Source organism: Talpa occidentalis, unplaced genomic scaffold (genome assembly GCF_014898055.3).
Source record: "Talpa occidentalis isolate TD23 unplaced genomic scaffold, MPIMG_talOcc4v2.1 talOcc4.8, whole genome shotgun sequence".
NCBI classification, from domain to species: Eukaryota; Metazoa; Chordata; class Mammalia; order Eulipotyphla; family Talpidae; genus Talpa; species Talpa occidentalis.
Genome location: NW_023605194.1, coordinates 52,914,848 through 52,920,918, shown reverse-complemented (window position 1 = coordinate 52,920,918; position 6,071 = coordinate 52,914,848).

Sequence of the window (6,071 nt, the reverse complement as noted above, 5' to 3'; positions counted from 1 at the left end):
ATTGTTTTCATGTGCACTATTTATCATTCCATAAAGTGAATCTTTTTTTTTTAAAGATTTATTTATTTATGCATACAATACAAGAGTGGGATATAGGCCAGAGGTGCGGTGGGTAGGGAGGTGAGAGGATTCACCAGAGACAGAGTGGGGAGCAGAGGGCGAGACAGGAGAGGTCTGCTGCACCATGTGGATCACCTCCCTGCCTGGGGATTAAACTTGTACTTCAGTAGCTGTGGATAGCTTCATAGTGCTGACACTTAATCGTTTGTGCCACCAGGGAGGCCCCATAAAGTGAATCTTATAAACCTTTAAAAATTTTTGTTGCCATATACAGTTGTCTCCAATGGTTACCTAAGTATTTTGTGTCTATTCCAGAAGTTGTCCTCAGCTACAAAATCTAGTACAAGACTCATCAGACCTTTTTGCCAGAGGATACATTTTTTTAATACTTCATTTTTTATAGGTTTTAAATTCAAAAAAATTATGAGCATATAAAAAAGTTCATATATGCTACCCCACATGGTTTGTTCTATTATTAACATCTTACATTAAGACACTTACATTTATTAAAATTAATAAAGTTGATACATCTTTTAGAAAGATGTTTGATACTCTTCTCACTATCTTCTAATAATTATTTTTTAATTTATTTTTTTCTGGGGTACCCACTAAATTGACACATTTTTAACTAAACTAAATAGTATATTCAGACTTCCTTAACTTGAACCTAATGTGTTTTTGCTGTTCCAGGGTTTCATCTAGGATATCACATTACATCTAGTCACTAAATCTCCTTAGGCTCCTTCTGGCTGTGACAGGTTCTTCAGACCTTCATTGTTTTTGATGACCTTGACATTTTGAGGAATTCTCAGCAAGTGTATTATAAGATGTTCAACTATTGGGATTTATCGTGTTTTCCCCGTGATTTGACTAGGGTTATGGGGTTTGAGGGAGAGGAAGAAGGATCAAGTGATATATGTTATATTATTTTTTTAAAGATTTATTTATTTATTCATACAAGAGCTGGGGTACAGGCCAGAGATGGGGAGGGGGGTGAGAGGATTCACCAGAGACAGAGCAGGGAACAGAACAGGCAGATTGACCGAAGCACACTGCTAAAGGGAGCAGCAGGCGAGTCAGGAAAGGTCTGCTATGCCATGTGGTTTGCTCCCTGGCTGGCTGGGGATGAAACTCGTGCTACAGAGGCTGCAAATTGCTTCATAGTGCAGGGCTTAACCTCTTGTGCCACCAGGGAGGCCCTATATGTCATATTATATGTCATATTTTCAATGTACCATATTATATGTCATACCTTATTATATCTCATATTTTTACTGTACCATATCAAGTATGCGTATTATTAGCTTTATACATAAACTGTTGATGCTTACCTTGCTCAATTTCTGAAGTAGTATTATCAGTTTTCTCTGTTTATCCATGCAGGCTTCTCCAGTATTTGTCAGATTACTCTTTTTACACTCTCTGATTCAATAGTGTTCTCTTTGGAATGAAGTCACTACATGTAGTCCAGCGCTAGGAGTGGGGGCCTGTGCTCCACCTCACTGAAGGTGGAATAGCTACATAAATTACTTGAATTCCTTCATCATAGGAGATTTGCTTCTTCTTCCTCATTTATTAATTGATTCAATGATCAATTCACATCAATATGGGCTTATAAATCTTATAAGCTGTTAGAGATGCACTTTTACAAAATCATAAAATATAGCCATCCAGAGGAAAATAAGAACAAGGATTAAGGTTCTGCCTGCGTTGGTGAAATAATCAATACTGTTTATTGAAACAATATGTTTCCATATTTACTTCTGTCACTCTGGGGTTGGTTCTCCCATTGTGGAAAATAAAAAGAATTGAAAGTTAAATGCTGAGCCTAGACTTTCTCATTCCTGCCACATCAGAACTGTGGCCTCTGCCTGAAATACTCCTTTAAGAAATACTTGAAAATGATCAATCAATGAAAGTGTTGAGTCCCTAAATCTCTTAAGAGTGCTGTTTAAGTGTCAAAGAAAGCAGTAAGAAACATTTTCCCCCGGATGCACTGTGGTTCAGACAGAAGCCCCAATTTTGCATTGAATTTCTCTTTTATTTTCCCACATATAACCATAGGATTATTGATTTTGCCGGCAAAGAGGAAGAGGTAAGTTTTTGCCCCTGTAATTGAACTTTGACGCTGAACTAAGAATCTGTCGATAAAAACTCACATAAGCACCTTTGGATTTTTAATTCATTACCCAAAAAAGATAAGGTCTCTTGAAACTCATTTCCAGAGGGATCAATATTTTCAGAGAAACAAAGCGATTCTCTAAAGAAGGAGGGTCAGGTTTGTGGACAGGGACAGGAACAGTCCCTGCTTCACTGTATCCCTCTATACCCCCATAGACTAGATGATGATAAAAGTATATATGTGATGAACAAACTAATTGTTAGAAACAAACATGGGATCATAAGTCAGGAGACCTGTGATCCTGTCCTCTAATTTGCTAACCCCTGAACAATCACTTCCCGAATCTGGGTCTCAGTTTTTATTTGTTCTTTATTTTTTAATGAGGTAACATTGTTTTACATCCATGTTCCTTTTTTGACAGTATAGGATTTCTCCCCTCAGTGTTGTCATTGTAGCTCTCCCACCACCAAAGTGCCCATAGTCCTCCACCATAGTCCACTGTGCTCTTCCCACCTCTCTCCTCACCCCACCCCCTGGGCCTCAGTTTTTTAAAAGCAAAAATTCTCAATACATTTTTCACTGGAAGTTTTGGAGCTTTAAAATATATTCCAGGAATCCACCTGAGAAAATGCCTTTGTTGGGTGGAAGTAGCCAGATTGATAACAACTGCATGACAGTTACAGAAAATATTTAAGAGGGCCACTTCCAGCATTTTCAACAATAGCTTCTGAGATGAAAAGGGGAGTGAGAATAAAAATACAGCTATTCTTCATAGCTATTTTTCCAGATCAAGCCAGATTTCAGCAAAATTGAGAATTAAATAGCTTGTGCTTTTTTCATTTCCTCTTCTTTGTGCGTTCAGTTTAATAATTTTTAAAACAACCTTTTAAAATAACCTATTATTACAGTAAAAAATGCAAATATAATGTGGAAAATAATAAAAGCAAACAAGTAAAATGTAAAAAGTAAAATCATCACAGTCTCATCATACAGAGTGCCACTGTTAATACATTCATGCATGTTATTCTGTATCATTTACTAACTGTATGTGCACATGTGTGTTTTTAACTGAAATGAGAACATACATTATTTTATTATCTATTTTTTCAATCAGTTATCTCCATATTTTTATTTCAAGTACTATTCAGACAATATCCGGACTTTCCCAACAGACCCCAAAATGGCCTTTGGCTGGTTTCATCTGGATCTCAATCTCCTATTATAGAGGAGAGAAATCCTAATTAATACATCCGAGAAAACAGAGTAAGATTTTGAACCCCACTCTCTCCTCTGAAGGCAGGAGTTTCAATTCCCTGATTGTTCTCTTTTATTTCCAAGCCCTAAAATTCAAAGGACACTCAGAGAGATGATGGCCTCTGCCAAATTCCACCTAATGGCTTGCAAACATGTGGATTGATGTTTAGCTCTTCACCTATCTCTGCTTCCTTCTGAACTAGCCCCTGCTTTCCAGTGATTTGATCTGTGGCATATTCATGAACACTGACTACAAATTTGCTCCACCATCAAAGTTTGAAAATGCCCTTAGAATCCAGCTCTGGGTAAGGAAGACATCTCAAACACTAAACCTCCTCTTTGTGCATGCAAGGGCCAACAAAAGAGCCTGGTTGTTACCTCTTACCACAAGCCAAGTAAATGCTGGGTAAATGTTCTGTTTTAGAATATGCTGCCTATCTATAAACCCTATTTTCTTCTCACATATTTATCATCTGTTCTGTATCTATGTCTGTAAGTCATGTATTACATGTAGTGTAGGTCATGTATGGCATATAGACATGACACATACATACAATGACATAGACAATTATATATATGTATATCAGATGAGATGTTCCTTCTATCTATATCTACAGATAAAGATCCTTTATCTGTACCATACGCTCCATGTATGTTATATATCTACTTTATATATGTCTATTGACATATAGACTGATTGATCTATACATATATATGTGTGTGTGTATATATATCAGCTAATTTTGACATTTTCTCCCAGGTGCATACAACTTACCCTAGCAAAACTCACTTTCTATAAAACCCCTGTAACATACTTCATACTAGGTTAAAGTGGTAAATAAAAACTTGAATTAGCAGAACTGCACTTTTAAGAACTTCCAAAGTCTTAACACAAAGGAGAGATTTTCACAGGTACTGTAAGGTTGATAATACCGAGTGGGAAGGAACTTTTGGTTCCGAGATACTTTTCCTGGCTACTTACTTTCCCTGTGGTTACTTCCACAGACACAGAGGTAACAGGTACAGCAACCCTCAGAGCCTTAGCAAAAATCTGAATAGTGAGGCCAAGAGCTAACAGGATTCTACAATGTTGTCTTCAATCCAGGAACCTTCAAATTCAGGAGCTCTGCCTGCTTTCACTTAGCATCTGGAATTGCTGATGTCTTCTGAGCCTGGTGATTTGTTTTGTTTGGGGAAACCATGAACTTTGAGTACTGGAAGCGGGAGATGGAGGAGCATAAGTTGTTTGACCCTGTTATAATATATAGCTAGAATTCCATGGGCAAATATGCATTTTTAAAATTTTAATATTTATTGAACTAACATTGGTTTATAAAATTGTATAGATTTTGAGTGTATAACATTATAATTTGACATTTTATGTACTATGTGATGACTGCCACCAAAAGTCTAGTTTCTGTCCACAACCATATAGATGACTCCTTTACCTGATTTGCCCCATCCTCCTTCCCAATTTCCTTCTGATAACCAGCACTTTGATCTTTTTTGTTTTTTAAAGATTTATTTTATTTATGCATATAAGAACTGGGGTACAGGCCAGAGGTGTAGAGGGTGAGAGGACTCACCAGAGACAGAATGGGAAGCAGAACAGGCAAAATGACTGAAAGACACTGCTGAGGGGAGCAGCGGGCAAGTCAGGAGAGGTCTGCTGTGCCATGTGGGTAGCTCCCTGGCCGGCCGGGAATCGAACTCGTACATCAGTGGCTGTGGATAGCTTCATAGGCTGCATTTTAACCCCTTGCACCACCAAGGAGACCCACTAGCACTTTGATCTTAGGTCTCACACAGGAATGTAGCCATTACAGTGAAATCTCAGAAGAAGAGATAAGAAAGGACAAGATGAGGGCTGTGTGGTCTCTCCTCAAGTGTCTCCTCAGCCCACTGTGGACCGAGCCGTGACTTTCATACCCCAATAGTGCTCCTATGGACTGAATGTTTGTGTACCACCAAAATCCATATTTGGAAATCCTAACTCCCATGTGATAGTATTAGAAGGTGGGGCCTTTGGGAAGAAAGTAGGTTGTGAGGGTGAAGCCTGCATCAATAGGACTAGTGCTTTCCTAAAGGCAATCCTTTTCCCTTTCACCATAAGGGAACACATTGAGAAGACAACCACCTGTAAATGAGAAAGCAGGTCCCCTCACCAGAAACCAGGCAAGAATGTGACTGATTTCCCCATAATGAAAGGGATAGCCTTCCCTCTTTATCCTTTTCCCTGAGAGAATAAAAAAGATAGCAGACCAGATGATTCTCACCAGAACTGACCATGTTGGCACCTTAATCTTGGACTTCCAACTACAGAATGGTGAGACATAAATTTCTGTTGTTCGTACGCCACCCAGGCTACTGTGCTTTGCTATAACAGCCTGAACTAAGACAAATGCCACATCAGTATTAGCTGTCACCATGATCATAATCAGCAGGTCCAGAAGGAGAGCAAAGCTGGTGAGGTACTTATTTTCAGAGTCACTTTGTGCCATTACTGAGTCCTAGTTCTAATTATCATCATTAGTAAATCCTTAGCCGATCCCAGGTTCTGTTTCAGTTCTTCACATATTATGGATTCATTGAATTAAAAGAGGAAACTGGGGCACAGAAATATCACCAATAAACA